This window comes from Ochlerotatus camptorhynchus, unplaced genomic scaffold (genome assembly GCF_037179485.1).
Source record: "Ochlerotatus camptorhynchus isolate MF236.1 unplaced genomic scaffold, CSIRO-AGI_Acam_v1.1 ptg000102l, whole genome shotgun sequence".
NCBI classification, from domain to species: Eukaryota; Metazoa; Arthropoda; class Insecta; order Diptera; family Culicidae; genus Ochlerotatus; species Ochlerotatus camptorhynchus.
In genome coordinates this window covers 4,453,323-4,474,462 of record NW_027040592.1, presented here as the reverse complement: position 1 = coordinate 4,474,462, position 21,140 = coordinate 4,453,323, and the positions used below count along the sequence as shown (strand labels likewise).

Below are 21,140 nucleotides of genomic sequence, written 5' to 3'. Positions count from 1 at the left end.
CACATTGTAAGACATAAACCAAGGGGCAAGACAGCTTTTGATCATGAGTAAAATCGGAGTTAATGTTGAGCAGCTCTGAGCCGCTCTGAGTAACTCGCGTTGGTCAACATCAAATACACATAGCAACCTGATTTTTGTGTTGCAATATGTCACCATCGGTGGGCTGAAACCGACTGACATATTTTTTACGCAACTGAAAACTGCCGCTGAAGTTCTTGCAGATGAGATACTAGTGATGCTGGACTTGCTGAATTGTATAATTCTGACCGGTGTTACAGGATGCACGGATTGTAACGATGATTCAAGACGACCACCAGGCTTGAGTTAACGGATACCATCACCGATCGGATGGATATATTTGCAGAAAAAATTGTAGCTGTTTTGAGATTGCGGCTTGCGGCGCCGTTTGTTTTTCCTTCTCCCAGTATTTAGCATTTTGCTGAATTTCCATGAGTAGCATGATGGCATCCACCAACAAGGCTGTCCAGCTATTGAAAATGAAATTGCCTGAAACTATTGTTCAAGCTAACAGGGAAAGTTTAACACTGAGCTCTCCTGGAATTCTCCGGAATTCCTTTTGGAATTCACTGCGTTTAAGCTCAAGAGCGGATAGTGTCATTGCCAACATCGTCAGCTCATAAACTGCTATTCATCGCATCATTTGACAACTTTGAGAAGTAGCATCCACAAGTACTAGGAACATCGGCACGAAGCTTATATGCAGGAGGAACAGAAACGTCATGATGTCATTAAGAAGGGCTAAGATTGTCCCCAACTGCCACCTATTTTGATGACGTCCCCGGTCTTGTTCTGATCATTTTTACGATCAAATAACATTCCTTCCCAATTATTACTTTCTAGATATAAGGAACTTTCTCGCCGCATACGTCTTCCTGTCGTATCAATGGTGGTAACCAGCCCTTTGATATAAGATTTCAGTAGATATAGTATGGTTTATACGCTCTGGTTGTGCATCCACACAGAAACTAATACACCAGCTGAGGTTCACTCTGTCATCGCCTATAAAAATGCTTTAGCTACGATAAATCCTGTGTTTTCATAAGAATCATATCGCTGTCTACGATATCTTGACGATTAATGCGGATCGATGTCACATAGCACGGATCACTATACCAGATATGAGCCGTCCTGCACGTGATCTCCTACAATTTTATCGGTTACTAAATTTATCAAATGCATGATTTCAACTCAAATAAATAAAATCTAGAGTAGGTAGATGACATCTGTTTCGACTTTTCATTAAAGGTTTGTATATGCTGAACAAAGCGAGACTAATTTGATCAGTTTTGAATAATTATGTGTTGCTCAAATCTACTCGCTGCTAAACTATTTGCTCTGAGTACAGCTGACTTGCCCCTTGATTTAAACCATGGCCCACTAAGTAATGGAACAAATTCTTTTGCCTATTACAGCGCTCCTAGTGGACGTTTTCGGAAGCTTTTGACGTCTATTTTTTGACAACAGCAATAACAATAACCAGGATTTTTCAGTTCACAAAACGCTCTTGTTTTGGAGACAGTCACCATGCAAGAGGAGCGTAGAAAAAAGTTGGAAGGGTTGTATACTAGATATGACAGCAGGGTTGGCGTTGGATAACGTCTGTTATGTGTTGTACTTAATTGTGTATATTATATTTTAGGAATATTCCTTAATAATTCTTTTGCAAAAGTTTGGTGGCCCTGAAAAGGGCCGTTTTGTTGGGCTGATGTTGTTGACAATGATGGAACGGGCGACCTTGTACTATATAGTAGAACAGAAAATATCAGAGGTGTCAGATACTCGCATCTGATGTCTCGGTTGGAGAAAGTATAAGAATATAAAAAAAAATCAATCGATTTTCACCATCTTTAGACAATGGTTTACTTTTAACCATTTTTCAATAGTTTACAGAATTAAATCAATAGTTTTGAAACATTCAGCAAATTGCTAGAAATATTTCCAATCGATTGATGCCATTATCTCGTAAATCTATCGAGAGACGGTTGAGTTATTATCGTTCAAAATCTTTTAATTTTTCGTAACGCATCCAAAATGACTGTTTTCAATTTTGTACCCCCGAAAGACGTTATCCAACGTCAAAAAATCGTGCGCAGTCACCAGGAAAATCCATCGTGGTTCGCGTCCAAGCTGGCTAAAGTGTTGAATTTTCCTAGAAACACCGTATGTCACGAGCTCAAAATGTACAGGGAAACCTTGACGACTACTCGGAAGCCTCAAAGTAAACGCCAGAGTGAAACTTCCAACCGTCAGCTCCGTCGTGAGCTCCATCAGAAGCAACCCAGGTATGTCCGCTCGGGATTTGAGTACAAAGTATGATCCGGCCCGTAGTAAGTGCAGCGAATACCGTAGCTAGAACCTGTGCTCGAAAGCTGTATGACAACCTGCTGACAAAATCCGATGAGTGCATGCTTATGGATGATGAAACCTATGTAAAGGCCGACTTCGGACAGCTTCCAGGATCAAAATTTTACAAGGCAAAGGCTCGAGGAGGTGTCCCTGGCAAATTCAAATTTGTTTTTTTTTTCGGATAAATTCGCACGAAAATATATGATCTGGCAGAGAATTTGCAGCTGCGGTCAGAATACAAAGGTTTTCGTCACTGAGAAAATGATGAACTCGGAGCATTACAAAACCGAATGTCTCCAGCAGCGAATTTTGGTGACATTTTGGCCGGATCTTGCGAGTTGTCACTACAGCCGGGAAGTACAACAATGGTACAATGACAACGGAGTCCAGTTTGTTCCGAAAACCCTCAATCCGCCCAATTGTCTCCAGTTCAGGCCCATTGAAAACTATTGGACAATTATAAAGAGGAAGTTGAACGTAAAATCACAAACGAAGTGACAGACGGAGCGGCTAGAAATTTGATTTGACGCACTTACATTTGAAATTTTCGAGTGTACCTCAACACGGAAACACTATCTACTCATATGTACTAGCTTAAAGTAGTTGAGTTACCACCTGTTATCTCGTTTTCTCTAACGAAAATTGAAAGGGAGAGCCTGTTGTCTAACAGCATGTCATTATGTCGTTTTCGTTGTTACTATGTTATAAACTATGTTTCCGATATCTATCTATAAACCATGTTTTCGAAAGTTTTCCATGTCTAAGATGTTGAAAAATGGTCTAAGAAACTTTCGAAGCGCTATAGATTTTTTAAAAGACCTGAAGACCTGGCCGGTAGCTTTAGTATCTGGCCAAACATCGAAAAATTATGTAGTAGAACCACAAATGAAGTGACGGATGGAGCGGCTCGAAAACTTGGTGGCGAACCTGCTATTGCATTTTTTCAGTGTACCACATGGCAACACTACTACTGGATTTTACTAGCATTTTCACCAAATATATTTAGCGTGACATAATTAATGCATGGGCCCTAAGGATTCAGGTGTTCATTCTGCATCTTGTCAGTCCCAACTTTGTTTACTCAATTTTGGTGGATGTGAGTAGATCCTACTAAAATTTGGGTTGTTCAGAAATAGTGTGCATCCTGCGCTGTATTTGCCCATACATCTAAACATCTATACATCTAAAGCGGACGTTACACATGTCAATAGACGAGTGCACGGGTGAACTTTTGTTCATCTGCTGAATAAAAATTGACACAACAGCGGGGCCCTGTTTACTAAAAATGAACACATGAATAATACTCGCATAACATTTGAAACGGGCCTATCAACTTTTGTACACAAAACTTGTTAAGTCCTCTTTACGCGAACCGAATACGCCCATGCAAACTAACAACACCATCGGGTAGGAGAAATTCTCCCCTTCCCGATAGTGCTCTTGGTTTGCGTAGGCGTACTTCGGTTCTAGTGAAAAGGACCTAGCAAGTTGTTTACAAAAGTTGATAGGCCCGTTTCAAATGTTACGCGAGCATTATTCATGTGTTCATGTTTAGTAAACAGGACCCCGCTGTTGTGTCAATTTTTGTTCAGTAGATGAACAAAAGTTCACCCGTGCACTCGTCTATATATTCACAAGGAGGATAGTGTAACTGGCGTTTTAAATCTTGCTCTATGCATCACCCTCATTTTTAAAAATCACTATTAGAAATGGTACATCGTGAAACAAATCTGGAAACTGTCTGACCGATCAGCCCCGTTGGCGTAGCTATTGGGGGTGCCTTAGGCAGTCATGCCACATTTTTTTTCGAATTTAATTCTGTATTCTCGCGTAACATTTGAAAAGGGCCTACCCTCGTTGATCGATTCTCTTCATCGACTTTCTCTTTGATTTACCACGGTAACATAAACGAATTTCTCGCTAACCTCGCAGCACAGTTCGACAGTTGCTTTATAGTCGCTATATCCATAGCCTTGCGGAGAGAGTCTCAATTGAGCTGTCAAATAGCGGAACCAACCGAGCAAATCACGACCAACAATAGAAAAGAGCACATCAGCTATTGTGAACAAAACTTCCGGAACCCGTTTTCTCGTGACTTAAGGCACGCCTACGCAAACTAACACCATCTTTAGACTGGGGAGAATTTCCCCTATCCGATCATGCTGGTAATTTGCGTTCGATTGGCGAGGAAAGAATAATCAACGTTTTGTTTATAAAACTTGATAGTACCTTTTCAATTGTTGGTCTACAATATATTGAATTGGTTCCGCTTTTTGATAGATCGAAATTTATCCGCCAGACTATAAATATAGTGACTATAGTTAGCTTGCGCCCGAATCAAAACACTGAATGGGAAATTCATTTGCAGTCAGGTTATTCGCGAAAGAGAAAATCGATGAAGGGAATCGTTCAAAAATGACAGGCCCTTTTCTAGTGTTGCGCGAGTATTTTCGTCGCAAAAAATCATGTTTGTGGATTTACGTAAATCTTCATTGAGCAGATTCATAGTTCAGAAGGAGATTGTTCTAAGTTTAGCATCATGAAAAATGACAAGAGTTTGCTTTCTAAAGAACTTGTCTATTTTAAAAATCTTGAAATCCTACAATCTTGATAGCGGCGCCGGTGGTGTAGTGGTAAGCGTGATTACCTCTCACCCCAGCGGGCCTGGGTTCAACTCCCGGAGGTGCCGCCGGGATTTTCTGAGGCATAAAATCTCTGATCACGCCTTCCGTCGGCAGGAAAGGAAAGCCGTTGGTTCCCGGTCCATGAGTTGATGTGTCGATAGGTAGGGTCCAGATGTGGGAGCTGACTCCCTGGCGTCGGCAGCATTGGTGCTCAGCACGGAAAACAAGATGGACGGACCAAAGAAAAAAAATTCAATATTTATGTGTATCTCTTCTACAGTCTGAAAATACAAAACATTAAGTACCAGCTATGAGAGACAAATCTGTTACCGGCTGAAAAGTTCCTTAATGAAGTAACTAAAGGGTGTCCATCCAGAATTCCATAGAAATTGATTTTTTTAAGTCTGAGAATACGAAGACCTGTATCTGGACATTGAGTTTAACACAGAACTTTTACTGGAAGTTTAGTCGAATTGCATGCAATAATCTTTATTTCTGTAATTGCGCTTTTCAAATATAAAAATATCCAGTTGACTCTTCGACTCACAAACTGTAATCAACCACTTTGTGTGTTTTGTAAAATGGCTTGTTTACCGATTTGACATATGTAATATATGTAACATATGTTTAATTAACCTTCGTATCTGTAACCATGTGACGAAATCGAGGTGGTCGATGAGTTCGTGTATTTGGGCTCACTGGTGACCGCCGAAAATGATACCAGCAGAGAAATTCAAAGGCGCATTAAGGCAGGGAATCGTGCCTACTTTGGACTCCGGAGGACGCTCCGGTCGAATAAAATTCGCCGCCGCACGAAGTTGACTGTCTACAAGACGCTGATTAGACCGGTGGTCCTCTACGGCCACGAGACCTGGACTATGTTCGTGTTTTCGAACGGAAGGTGTTGCGTACCATCTACGGTGGAGTGCAGATGGATGACGGAACGTGGAGGAGGCGAATGAACCACGAATTGCACCAGCTGCTGGAAGAACCATCCATCGTCCACATTGCAAAAATTGGGCGACTACGGTGGGCTGGGCACGTCGTAAGAATGCCGCACGACGACCCAGTGAAAATGGTTCTAGAAAGCGACCCAACAGGAACAAGAAGAAGAGGCGCGCAGCGGGCAAGGTGGATCGACCAAGTAGAAGGTGACCTGCGGACCCTTCGCAGACTACGAGGCTGGCGACCTGTCGCCATGGATCGAGTAGAGTGGAGGCGACTTCTTCGGACAGCAGAGGACAACAAGGCCTTAGCCTGATTGGTAAGGTAAGGTATCTGTAACCATGTACCATGGTTAATTAAACAAATAGAAGGGGAAAGTAATACCTCTTCCAACGAGAAATCAGAACATCTGAACATCAGAAGTCCATTCGAAAGGTTCCAAATTTATTCGAAGTTAAAATAATAATATTTATTTAGATATCTGTATCAAATTATTTAAAAAAATCTGAATAATTACAGATAAATCTGTATATGTGGCATCACTCATAACGAACCCATATTTTCAAAAAAGAATCTTCAATTGGGCTACACTGAGATAAGTATTTTATATAAGATATATTGATTACCAATAAGGTTAGTGTTTTCTTAGCATAATGCGATGATGTATCCGGCCAAAACACGTAGTTTGAACACGTTTGATTTTGGTACACTTCTTGGTTGATAGCCAAACCACTAGGCTTAAACCATGGCTTAGAAATTCCTCTCTCCAATATGGCGATATATGTACAGCATCACTTTCTGTTCAAACTTGAATCTTACATTTGGAGATGTTGTACAACTAATATCTGAATAATATCGATCATTTCCAGGAATGTGAGTTTTTGAGAGAGGAAAGTAGATTTCATCATCGAAAATTAGACATTTTCCCGAGTAATTTCTTAGGTTTTCACGTTCGAAATTTGTTGATCGGTGTATTCTGGAGCTCTTGATTCCTTTCGACAAACTATTCCTATTCTTTTCAACGTGGTGTAAGGGTCATAGGCGTAGCCAGATAGGGGCAGGGGGTCGATTGCCCCCCCTAAAATCAGCAACACAAAGGCTTTCGGGGAAATGGCGTTCGATGAAATGGCGTTCGGTGAAATGGCGTTCGGTGAAATGGCATTCGGCCAAATTTTCCATAGTAATTTTTTTTTCGCCCCTTCCTAGCTTGATATCTGGCTACGCCCTTGGTAAGGGTGCGTGCACTTGAATTTGGCTGGTTTTCCACTACCCCTCTCCTGTTGTCAAGGATGCCAGAATACGATAAACAGTAGAAATTTGTACATTCTCTGATTTGAAATGATCCACCGTAAACTTTTTCACACGTTTTTCGTGGGTTTTTTTGTGTCGGAGCCGTACCAGACTCCAATGAAGGGAATGGTGGGACTTCCTAGTTCTCTTGCGGCAAAACTAATCGTGTCCTGACAAGACAGGAAAGGGAAAGGGTGCCGCTCAAACAGGAAGTCTTCGTAAAATGAGTGTTCTGCTCAGGCGCTTGGGATAACGAAAAACTCTTCTTGTCCTGATAAGGACGGTTGGGATTCCGCAAGCCCGTCGACAGCAAGCACTCAACCAGCGGTGGACTGTATTTAAAAACGCTGTACTGCTCCTCCTCAGTTGAACACAATGCCGGATCAGAGGATGTTGTGAAAAAACTAGGATAGCTTCACTTATTTATTTTTCTCTTGTTGTATACAGTTTGACAACTAAAACCATACTAATACTAATGCCACTAGCTTCGCTGTTTATATACTATCGTACTGCTTCTTCTTCATCTTCTGGTTTTTGCCTTGCTCGATCGTTGGTTGAGAGAAATTTAACAAATGGGTGGGGCTTACGACGGTCACTGACTGTCGTTCGCGTTTGGGCGTGAACACAATGATAGTACGGAAAATTGGGCTGGTTGATTTATTAAACTTTATTGGTTCGTCAAATATTGTTGCAATATAATAAGATTGTAAATAATAACGGTGCTTAAAGTATGTAGAGCACAATCAAGCAGATTAAGTATAAAGTCATAAAATTGTAAGCCAAGAAGAAGAAAGTGATATCAGATATCTTATATCAGCTCCACATAGAAAAACCACAATTATATCATCCAAGTATTGTCATGTTAGTAAATAAACGTGAAGACATACATCAATTGATTATTGAATTATGATTTGGACTCCAATTCAAATTGTGTAACAAAGGTTCTATTCACCTGCCCGGTGGATCAATGGGTTTTTACTTAGAAAAGCGGTCAAAAATAAAATTGAAAAAGCGTTTTTTTCTCTTAATTTATAACAATCTTTGCCTCAAGCTGCGTCTAAGGCAATACGAAATTTACTTTTTGCCGATAAGTGATTCTTATGTAAAAAGGATGGGAAACACGAATGGAAATCTAAATACACTTAATCTAAGAAATTTGAATTTTTAGTTTATAAAATATTTGGCAACACTGTACAAACATAATAAATTCATATTTAGATTATTCGTATAATTTTCTCATAAAAATATTCTATAATGTTAATTGTAGATGCATTTGTTCCGAAGATATTGATAAAAGAAGGTAGGGCTTTCTTGAAAATCACGACAAACAAAAAAAATGCTTCCCTAGGCCAAGGGGAGCTTTGATCGTCCCAAAAAAATGTTTTATTAAAAGTTAGACTAAAATAAATATCTCCTCCAAATTTGGTTCAAATCGGGACAGGTCGAATTCACGTGTCTCGAACGCTTGACTCATATTCTTTCTTTAAAAAGCTTATGAAAAATCTTCTATGAAAGTTTCAAGTTCCACACTTAAAAATTAATAAAAATCATAGAACTACAACTTTTGGTCAAATTGTTGTACTTTTGACGTAGGACTACGTCTTTCGGGAAGATGGGGGTACACTTTATGAAAACCGAAAAATGAAATTATGAAAGATTTTGAACGTTAATAACTTAGCTGCCCCTGGACCAATTTCAATAATTTTATCACCAATCGATCAGAAACTTTTCTACGCATCGATATCAAAGCTTTGGACTGTTGATTGTTTAATCGAAACTATTGAAAAAGTGGTAAATGTCAAGCGTTGTCCAGAAGCTTCGAAATAACTAATAAATCCACCAATTACGTACATGCATGTGCTGCTTCCCCACCACAGTCATCAGATAATGGTTCCTAGATGAAACAAGTTGAAGTGACATTTGCCTCAAATCTTCGGGCGTGTATGAATAGGGAGGATGCAATTGCGGAACATTTTGTTGCCAATTCAGAACCACACGCCCACAACGACCACACAAAATGCTCTCCGTTTTTTTCCTTGGATTTGTTTTCCGTTCTGTGCACCAATGCACAGTGGTCCAGAATGCAGATTTAGGTGGAATGATAGGTTTTGAGCCTGAAATTGAAACTTTAGACTAAAAGTCTCTTCTACAAAGTTGTTCTTTATAGTTAGGCCCTCATTTTGATGACAATGAATTCTCGGGTGGTTCCTATTATCATTAAAATCAATAATCTAACTTTTTTGTTTGAATAAATTAAGGTATACATTCTTCGGCAAAGTTATAGCTGAGCTAATTTCAAGCAACTTTGTTCAAAATAACTTTTTTGTATCTCTTAAATTGGCCGATTTAGAGCTATTTTCTTGAATTGAGTCAGGGTGGCTCTTAAAAAAACAGTTTTTTCGCTCTAGTTTTCTTATTTCGAATTTCTCAGCAAAGGTGTCTTTAGATAACTTTTAGACCTTAAGAAGGCGCAAAGCTCCACAAAGCTTGTCAATATCTTTCGCCGATCAAGAGTTATTGACGTTTTTATACTAAAAATATGCATTTTTCAAATGTTAATATCTCTGGTTGGGGCAAACAAAAAAAAAGTTTTTTTACGGCATTTGAAAGAGCATATGTTATTCTCAATAATATGAAAAAACTGGGGGTATGTTATTTTTTAAACTCGTATAAAATCAATTTGAATTTATTCATATTTTTTACTATATTTGGGTATATCTTTTTTATTAGAAGAGATACAGGCAACAAATTCAGCTATATCAGCATTCGTCTTAAAGAGTTTTAAAATTTTCTAGAATATAACTTTCATGAGAAATTTCAAATAAAAAAGTTATTGCTGAAAAACTATTTTTTTCAGGAACACCCTAAGTCAACTCCGAAAAATTACTTTAAAGTGAGAACGTTAAGAGATAGAAAAAAAAAATCTCCCACAAAGTTGCTTGCAATTAACTTAGCTACAACTTTTTTAAACAACACATGTTTTTATTTTGTAAAACAAAAAAGTTAGTTTTAAAAATTCCCTAATTTGAGGACAACCCTGACGTTTGCAAACAGCAAAAGAAGGGGATTTTTAAGAACAAAAACTTCTTCGAAGACACAAAATGCCCAAATATTGAAACAAATGTACTAGCATATTTTATATAAATTTGTCATTAGAGTGGTCCTATGAAATCCATCTTTTGCCAATAACTTTTTTATTTGAAATTTATCATGAAAGTCATCTACTAGAGACTTTTAAAACTCTTGAAGACAAATGTTTTATAGCTAAATTTGTTGCCTGTATCTACGCCCTTTCAAATGCCGTAAAAAAACTTTTTTTGTTTGCCCCAACCAGAGATATTTACATTTGAAAAGAGCATATTTTTAGTATAAAGACGTCAATAACTCTTGATCGGCGAAAGAAATTGACAAGCTTTGTGTAGCAAAAATTTGCGCCTTCTTAAGGTCTAAAAGTTATCTAAAGACACCTTTGCTGAGAAATTCGAAATAAGAAAACTAGAGCGAAAAAACTGTTTTTTTTAAGAGCCACCCTGACTCAATTCAAGAAAATAGCTCTAAATCGACCAATTTAAGAGATACAAAAAAGTTATTTTTAACAAAATTGCATGAACTTAGCTCAGTTATAACTTTGCCCAAGAATGTATACCTTAATTTATCCAAACAAAAAAGTTAGATTACTGATTTTAATGATAATAGGAACTACCCTAGAATTCATTGTCATAAAAATGAGGGCCTAACTATAAGGAACAACTTTTTAGAAGAGACTTTTAGTCTAAATTTTCAATTTCAGGCTCAAAACATATCATTCCACCTAAATCTGCATTCTGGACCACTGTGCAATGCTACCCACACCTGGACCCTACCTATCGACCCATCAACTCATGAACCGGGAACCAACGGCTTTACTTCCCTTCCAAAGGAAGGCGTGATCAGAGATGTTATGCCTCAGAACTTCCTCTTTTCTGAAATCAACTTGGTGGGCCTGAAAAGAGCCGTTTTGTTACGTTGGTGATAAGTTTTAACCTCCGAATCCGTACAGAATGCGTCCCTGTCGCTTCAGAGCGTAGACGACATCCATGGCCGTGCCGGTTTTGCGCTTGGCGTGTTCAGTGTAGGTGACGGCATCAAGGATCATATTTTCTAGGAACACCTTCAGCACGCCTTCCAGCAAGCTTTGTCGATATTGAGAAATTGCCGTAAAAGCTCTACGCAGATGTTGCCACTGCATGATAATGATAATGATGACAGGCTACATAGCAAATTCATGAATATGAGCATTAATTCATAATTTTCATCAAACCTACAAAACATCCTTTCAATACGAATGGTGTTAGGAAAACTTCATTCCAATACTTCTTTGCATCTTTGAGTATTCCAGTTGGATTTTAATACAAAATATTCATTTTTTAATGAATGCTCATTTTCATGAATTTGCTATGTAGCCTGTCATGTCAACATTATCATCATCATACAGTGGCGACATCTGCGTAGAGCTTTTACGGCAATTTCCCAATATCGACAAAACTGCATCACCATCACTGTATATAGCCAATGGGAAGCGAGGAAATATGGTACCGGCAGAGCTGGTTGTCTATATAAGAGGTTGCTAACCATGCTTTAGGCTTAGTTTCGATTCACCCGTTCAACGACAAACATCATGAATCAATGACTGGTCGTGGCAAGGGAGGCAAAAGTCTTGGAAAAGAAGGCGCCAAGCGTCATCGGAAGTTCTGCGTGATAATATCCAGGGCCTGCCATCTGTCGTCTGGCTCGACGTGGTGGTGTCAAGCGTGTCTCCGGTCTGATCTACAAGGAAACCCGAGGTGTGCTGAAGGTGTTGCTAGAAAATATGATCCGAGATGCCGTCACCTACACTGAACACACCTAGCGCAAAACCGTGACGGCCATGGATGTCGTCTACGCTCTGAAGCGACAGGGACGCACGCACTCTGTACGGTTTCGGAGGTTAAAACTTATTACCAACGTATCAAAACGGTCCTTTTCAGGGTCACCAAGTTCAATTCAGAAAAGAGTTAGAATAGAATTTATATAGTAACTCGTGATTTACCCATTCAATTTGTCACTAAATTGATGTATATTTACGATACAAAAATCAAATAATTTGTTAGGGAAATAAATTATGTTCTATTTGTAGTCTTACCGGTGGGTCGAATTTATTCCGTTTAACTTTCATAAACTGAGAAACCCTCATCGTATGCATTCTCCTGCTGCGCGACATCTTCGAAAACGTCCGAACCGTTAAATAATACAGAGTACAGAGAGTACAGACTAGAAAATCGAACAAAAATTTCGTAGTCCTACGTCAACAATGCGGTCGTGTCTTGTACACCACCCTCCAACATTTTTTTTTTTTGTTTATAATTTTTTATGGAAATTTTGGAAAGAAAATTGACTTCGAAAGATTTAGTTTTTTCAAAAAAGTAGTTTAATCGAAAAGTTAAGAAATTCGTCCAAAAGTTGTTCAACAATTTTTGTAAATTTTCAAGTGTCCAACTTGAAATTTTCATTGATGACAGCTTTTTTATAAAGATATTCAAAAAACATCGAAGAGGGTTATTTTTTACTATCGTAGTTTTAAACGCTTTTTTGGTTTTTTTTTACCCAAAACAACTTGACATTGTTAACCGTGTATATTTATTACACAAAGGAATTATGCCTTCATACAACTTTGTCTCGGACGTCATTTCGATAGGAAGTAACGTTTTCGAGTTGTGATACGTTGAAAATTTCCGAATACGCCATTTTGAAGTTTTTTGCAAGATTCAAAATGGCCGAATTTTAGCTCAAATGTGAATGATTGACCATAACAAACTATTATGCAAAGTTTCATGAGAATCAGAGAAACTCGTGTCAGATTGATTCGTCATATGGCGTGAAACTACTCAACATTTTCCCAAGATTCTGAAACATGCAATAACAGTTACAATTAGGCACAGATAAACAGACATAGCTCATGCATGTTGTTCATCGGTCAATTTTTTTCTTAGTTGGTAGTACCACCACCTGTGGCGTGCGTAGTCAATTTACTTCCGCACCGACCATGAAATCGACTTCAAATTGGCAACTCTTCATTTCTCTCATACGAACGCTATGAGACAGGTACAATCGCGTCATCTGCCGCTCAAAGGTAAATGCTTCGAACGAATTTGATAGCAAAGATTACATCCTCAGAAGAAAGGTTTGTGTATTTGCTCATTTTTCTATGCGTTGCTTCCACCTTCACTCAAGCGCAGCGCTATTGTATCTGTCGCTTGGATTCGGGCAAAGTTGCCAGTGTTTGATATGATGTATATGATGTCTTCGATTTTACTCAGTCTATGATCATTCTAATAGAATGATTGAAACCCCTCTAGAATGATTTAAACTCCTCCCCCCCCCCCCCAAATTCGGTCGAATTCAACTGAAATTTTAAGTCGATCTCATCGTTCGTGCGTTTGACGTTTACACACTGACCGCCATCTGTTGACCGTACTGCCTATGACAGGCTACTCAACCGATGGCAGTAGTGTTTTAGTAACGATGTTGTACAGTGAAAAATGTTCAATGCTTTATGTCTGTTGGTCTGATAAATTACAAAAAAAAACACAATAGCTCATCTTACTACTTCCACATTTAATCCCATACTAATCTCGATTGTTTCCCCCTTAAAATCAACAACTTACACTCCGCAACCGCCAAGTGAGCAGAATTCATCACTTCAGTAGAAAATAAAACTGCAATTTCTCTCGCTCAACTTTCCAATCTCATCTCTCACTTTTCTTCTTCCGCCCTTCCACTTTCTGGATACGAAGCTCGGAGGTCTAATTTTTCACTTGCCACTTTTCCACCACCGAACAAAACTTCATCCGCTTTCGTTGTTGTGCGAGCTTTCCTCCAGCCAGTCAGAGCACTCCCGCGCACACACGCACACACACACACACGAACACTCACACGCGCACACCTTTCTCCGGATCTGTGCCTTCTGTCCGACAATCAATATTGGCTGGGAAGATTTGACACGATTTTCCATCCACCAAGCAAGCGCCAGGCCAAGGAAAAGGGTTTCCGTTCTTGTCCCTCTGGGAGAAAAGTTTCCTTACCCCCAACCAACACGAACACACAAAACGCAATAGAATGTGTTCGTGGATGCTCACAAATACTGTCGAATCTTCGAGGCAAAGTCGAGTGTCCGACGGAAAATCCTTCGTCGTTTTCCGATAATGGAGGAAAACTCCGTTCTGGTCACTGCTACTATCAACCCAGCAGGCGATCAATGTTGGCCTAGAACCACACGCACTCACTCATACACACAAACAGCAAGCCTGTTGATGATAGGGGGGCAATGTCAACGGAGACGACGGCGGACAATGAGAGCCTCTATGGGACACTACACAGGACTAAAAAGACGACCACTTTGCTCGACGGCACAATTTGAACTGAACGAAACGACCGAACCGACGGCGAGAACAAGTGCATGCAGTTAGGAAATGGTCTGGTGTGGAGGAATTTTGCTTAATCTCTCCCTCTCTCTCTCTCTCTCTTTCTCCTACAAACTGGCTGCATTTTGCTGCACTTGATCAAAGAAGACATCCGACAATAGATAAATCGATCCGGCAATTCACATCCCATAATTATCCAAACATTTTCCCCAACTATCAATCCCGCAGTGGACAATCCAATTACCGCGCTGATGCTGTTAAATTATCGCGCGAAGTCCAAAAATGCAATTCCAAATTCCCACCAGTCAGTCAGTGGGTCAGAGACAGCTCGGGAGAGAAAATTCAACGCAGGCGCCGTATCCTTTGTTAAATTGCTGGCTGCTGCTGCGACCATTTTCCTTTCTCCACCCTCCCGCACCGCCGGGAGGCACTCAATCGGAAAATGAGCGCCACTCGCGCTCTCGCACTCATTTGGGTTTCGCAGTCGCCCGCGCTGAGTTCTGCTGAGTAGCCGTCGTGGATGTCGCGGAGAGGTGTGTTCGTGCTGCAAACGCAAACGAGAAACAAGTGTCATCATAAATCAACCGGGCAATAAATGAGTGGACGTTGCTGGGTGTGCGGACGAGGTGTCGTTGGGTCGTTTGGAGGAAAAGGTTTGTGTTTTTTCTCTTCTCTGCGTAACGGAATCATTGTTGTTGTTGCTGTAAACATTGGGATTGTTGTTTGCTCTTGTGACGACTTTGAGGATTCATTCGTAAACATTATTGGTTATTGATGAAATTAATTGTCGCGGAGGGACGAGATTAGACACATGGCATGCATTCGAGGTGGAGAAGCTTGGTTGCTAACGGTTAGCCAAGCCTATAATAATCGATTCCAGGAATGGCTGGAAACTCACGACCTAACCTAAGTCTACTTTTGCGTATAATATGGCTTAGGGGCTTCAGATAGCGTAGTCAGGGTCATTCATAAACCACGTAGACTTTCAGAGTGTAAAATTTTGGTCTACGTGGATTATATTCTACGTGTACCTACGGGTATTAAATAGACTTCAATTAGTGATCCTTAGCCTTTTGTTCGGTTCCTCCTATCCCTACCAGATCAAATGTTGACAGAAAAGGGGGACCCTCTTCGCATGGCGTGACATATATAACTCGAGCGTCTCTTTTCCATGTCCTTATGTTTCCAATGTAATATAGGCGGCTGATCATCGTTTTCGTGCCAGCGTGGGATTCTGAACATTGCTGTGCTTGATGGTCCACCAGCAATAAACGGGTTTATTCCATACCCTACAAGTCAGCTGTGAAAACAACGGGACAGCTTACAATAAAAACAAACGGACCAGGGCAGTCGGCAAAGATCCAGAATTAAATAAATGTATTAATTATTTAAAATTTGAAGATCCGGAGAACTTCGAGATTAGGGCGTAATTGTTTTTGTAAACAAACACGTCATTTGCCAATTTCTCGCGAATTGAAGCTCAATCTATAAAACTAACAACACAAACAGGTAGAGGAATGATTCCTCTATCATTTGGTATAGTTTGTTTTCAAGATTGTGTTTTTATTCGCGAGAAATCAGCGATGGACCTGTTTGTTTACAAAACCAATTACGCCCAAATCTCAAATTTCTCCGGAGATCTTGTCTACTATCACTAGCGCAAACTTATGTAAGGCTACATTTAGATCAATAAAATAATAAAACTCTCGCGTTTTCATTGACCCAACCACAGCTTTCAAATTACCAGTTATTCACAACCCTTTCTGCCCATGAAATTAGACACTTAAAATTGATGAGAATACACAAATTATTATTTGCGTCATGTTCTGAATAAAAACAGATCATCCTTCTCCAGAAATTGCGTTTACATCAGTGCCAAACTGGGACTGCGAAAAACAGCCGTCAGGTGCTTCAGAAGCTCTCAGCCAGCTGAAAATTAATCATTTTGTCAAGCTTCTGCATTCATTTTCCATCAGATGTCACTGCTGTTGTTGGCGGTGACATCTATCGGAAACTACACATAATCTGTTTTCCGTTATTGTTCACAGAGAACAGTGCAGTGCAAAACAGTAGTAGTAGTAAAATTATGTTTATTTCCGTTATTTATGGTTTTACATTGTTTTAACATTTTAATTGATAAGCCTATCAGGCTCTTCATCTTTGTTTCAAATAATTTGATAACTTACCTTACTATGAATAATTTAACCTAATTTGCAAGATCGCGTATGATCTCGTGATTTGATCTCAGACGGCGGCTCTCTGAACCTTTCGAGGATGAGCATACTCCGCTCCTCCAGTGTCTGAAGACCAGCCAGGCGGTGGATCTCACAGAACTTCGAGTCCGCGGAGAACTCTTGAGGATCATCCTAAAGATCTTGTTCTGGATACTTTGGGGTTTGAGGTGATGGCACTTAGCACAGCTCTCCCAGATTGGCGTTCCGTACTCAATGGCGGAGCGGATAATTTGCTTGTGGACGGCAAGCTTGTTTTTAATGGAAAGGGTGGACTTTCTGTTGATAAGTGTATAGAGCGACCTAATCAAGATGTTGCACTTGGTGGATGATTTGTCCACATGGGAACGGAACAGCAACTTGCTATCTGTTCGCAACAGCGAATAAGTTTCTAGACGATCCTGCACTGCCGCTGGCACTGTAAACGTCCTGGGTTTACCGACCGTCAACGCTTCAGCAGCAGAAAAAATGTCCCTTCCTTTCTCCTCATCCTTTTTTTACTAACCCCGAGATAGCCGCGGGAAAACGGCCTCCCTACTAACATGACAACAACCAATCACAATCAAGCTTGTATTTTAAAGTACACTTTTCTTCCCTTTTTGCGTTGCGCAGTAACAGCCAATCAGCAGTGGCTGATGAAATATTAAAATGTTTAAAAGTAGAGTACGCACCAAAAACTTTGTCTCTTTGCTCGACTGTTGAGCTGTTCAGTTCGTTTTCTTTTTCGCTCGAGTTCTCGCTTCGATTCGGTTTGTGCTGTCGCGTTGCGCCGTGGAAGCGTCGCCACCTTCGCGCGTTCTGGCAAGTTTACTGCAACTTGCCAACACGAAACAAATGGTGCGTAAACGTACCAATGATTCAGCAGCGGGCCCTTCAAAGAAGGTGGTAATCCAGCACAGCGCGTCGCAGGATGACGCCGGAAAACGGGTACTGCAAGCCAACCAGTTTGCGGTGCTCCCCGAAGAAAATGGCGATGGTGACGTCGTTCCCATCGCTGCAAGAGAGCGGATTCCCCCGCTTTTCACGCCAGAGAAGGATGTTGCCAAGCTGCGTGCCGAGCTGGCAAAACAGAAGCTGCTGCCTCGCTTCAAGCTTTGCAGCATCGGCACCAAAATCATGTGCTCCAGCCTGGAGGAGTACAATCAAACAGGATGTTTCCTAAAGGAAAACAACGTTGATTTCTTCACGCACGATCTGCCATCGAGCAAGCCACTAAAGCTGGTATTGCGTGGATTACCGTCGTTCGAGGCGGCTGTGGTTAAATCCGAGCTGGAGCGGCTTGGGCTCAAACCTGAGGCGGTGTTCCCAATAAACCGGCGTTCCAACCACAACACCAGCTTCCGTGACCAGTTGTTCCTGGTGCACTTCACGAAGGGATCCACCAGCCTAGCGGTTCTGAGATCCAAAATCCGGGACCTGTTTCAGGTCATCATCAGTTGGGAACATTACAAATCCCAACATCGTGATGTTACGCAGTGTATGAACTGCCTCTCCTACGGCCATGGCACCAAAAACTGCCATATGAAGACTATCTGCGGCAAGTGTGCTGGAACTCACTTGACTGCGTCCTGTGAGCAAGATGATGACATCGAGCCAACGTGTGTCAACTGCGGTGGTAACCACCAAGCCTCCAATCGCGGATGTCCCAAGCGAGTGGAGTTCATCAATATCCGTCGGAAGGCTACGATCAATAATCAGCCCGGTCGCCTCCGTAATCATCGTTCGCCTCCTGCACGCACGGAAGTCCAGTACCCAGCTCTCCAGCCCCGTCGACATGTTCCGAACTTAGAACCACTTCCGCTCAACAACCAACAAGTCAAGCATGTGAGTATTCCTAACAATCGAACAGTCCAACATCGTCTCGCTGCTGCTGCTGCCCAGCCAATGCCAGGTCCCTCCACCGCCCCTGGTTTATCATACGCTGGTGTTGTCTCAGGTGAGCCTGTCGACGATTCTCCGTTCTCCTCGGAGGAACTTGTGACGCTCGTGGCCGAGGTCATCATCATCTTGCGCACCTGCAAGACTCGATCTGAACAGCTTCATGCTGCCCTGTCCCTTGTCACTAAGTATGGACCGTGAAGCCATCAAGATCGTAAATTGGAACGCTTGCTCCTTGAAGAGCAAAAACATCGAGTTTGTTGAGTTTCTCAATGAACGAAACATCGACATTGCCATCATAACTGAAACCCACCTGAAGCCTGAAACAAACGTCTACCTTCCCGATTTCCGGCTCGTGAGGCTAGATCGAACCAACTCTGGAGGAGGAGGAGTGGCTATTGCAATAAGGAGAAACATCTGCTGTCGACTGATGCCCAGCTTTCAGCTGAAGATCATCGAAGCCGTAGGGGTGGAAGTTTCTACTCCTATCGGCCCCATCACCATCGTCGCGGCTTACTGCCCCAAACAAGTCAACATCAGGGACGGATCGGCAGCAGATCTGCGACGAGATATTATCAAGCTAACACGACGACGGGAAAACTTTATCATCGCTGGTGACCTGAACGCCAAACATCAAGCTTGGGGCAACAATCGGCGCAATCAAAACGGCACCATCCTGAACAACGACCTGCAGGAAGCACAGTACAACATCTTGAGTCCGGAAACTCCCACCCGGTTGAGTCGGTCCGGTGTTCACGCTACCATCGATATCTTCATCAGCAACATGGGCAACAACATCGCTCAACCTATCACCTATCAGGAACTCAGCTCGGACCACTACCCGGTGGTGACTGAGGTGGGATCCTCCGTAAATCGATTTGAAGCTTTCCGGCGCAACTATCATCGTGTTGACTGGGGTCAGTTCCAACATTGCGTCGACACCGCTGTAGACTACGATGTCCAACCGGAATCGTCCGAAGATGTTGACCGGTGTCTGCGCTCCATCGATCAAGCAATTTCCCGGGCCAGGGAGCTACATGTGCCAGTATCCAGACAGGTGAGTAATACTCTGAACCTTGACAGGCCTACTAAAGACCTCATTAGACTCCGCAACACGATTCGTAGGCAGTACCAGCGTACTGGGCTGCCTAACCTGAAGACCAATTGCAACCGTTTGAACAAAATCATCCAAGCCAGGATGGTGGATCTCAGAAATATCGATTTTGCAAACAAGATTCGCTCTCTCCCAGATTGTGCTAAGCCATTCTGGAAAATGGCAAAGATTTTGAAAAATAAGCCGAGGCCCATTGCTCCCCTTTCCTCTCCTAACCAAAATTCGGACCTATCTTTACTAATAACCCCATTTGAAAAGGCCAATGCTCTTGGACAACACTTTGTAAATTCACATAACCTTGGCCACGCCATGGTGAGTCCCCACGAGCCTGCAGTATCACAGGCAATGGCTAGTGTCGCTGCCACCCCCGTAGTTGTCCCTGACGAAAGTAGAATATCGGCTGATGAGGTGATAGCAGCGATTAAATCAACAAAGAACATGAAGGCCGCTGGTGTCGATGGAGTGGTCAACCTCGAGCTGAAAAACTTGAGTGTTGACTTCTTCAAGCACCTTGCAGTGGTCTTCAACAAGTGTTTAATGCTTGGCTACTTCCCTGCATGCTGGAAGTTAGCCAAAGTTATTCCAATTCACAAACCTGGCAAAGACCCTACCAGTGCCAAAAGCTATCGCCCCATCAGCCTCTTGTCCTCCATCTCGAAGCTATTCGAAAAGTTGATACTCAGCCGTCTGCTGGTGTTTTCAAATGATAATAACATCTTTCTCAAAGAGCAATTCGGGTTTAGGAAGGGCCACTCATCATCAAGCGGAACAAGTCCGTTTCCAATACATCTGCCATGGCATTGTTGGACGTCGAGAAGGCGTTCGACAATGTCTGGCATGATGGTCTAGTGTACAAGCTGCATCGATACAACTTTCCGAACTACCTCGTGAAGATCATCAAAAACTACTTGTCGGGCAGATCATTCCAGGTCTACTTGAACAATGTCTCCTCTGATACGTTCAACGTTGATGCAGGGGTCCCTCAAGGTAGCCTGCTTGGGCCTATCCTATTCAACATTTTCACGTCAGACGTTCCTCCCCTGCCGGGTGGTGGTATCCTGTCAATGTTCGCAGATGACACCTCCATCATCTATAAGGGTCGAGTGATCCGTGCTCTGGCGAGTAAACTACAATCAGGCCTGGATGTTTTGTCCGACTATTTTAAGAGCTGGAAGATTTGTATCAATGCAGCTAAAACACAAACCATTCTGTTTCCACATTCGTATTCACCTCGGCTTGTTCCGCCTGCTAA

General features: G+C 41.7%; 1 protein-coding gene across 9 annotated transcripts in view; it reads right to left on the bottom strand.

Moving 5' to 3' along the window:
• Positions 1–14,644, bottom strand: part of CaMKII (Calcium/calmodulin-dependent protein kinase II) — a 173,516-nt gene extending 158,872 nt beyond the window's left edge. For 4 of the 9 annotated variants that reach the window (XM_065219317.1, XM_065219315.1, XM_065219316.1 and 1 more), the window contains exon 1: positions 14,327–14,644. The gene's annotated coding sequence lies outside the window, so the exon portion shown is untranslated. The remainder of the gene's footprint in view (positions 1–14,326) is intronic. The other 5 variants (XM_065219320.1, XM_065219323.1, XM_065219321.1 and 2 more) reach the window with 3 other exon arrangements.
• Positions 14,645–21,140: the final 6,496 nt, after the last annotated feature.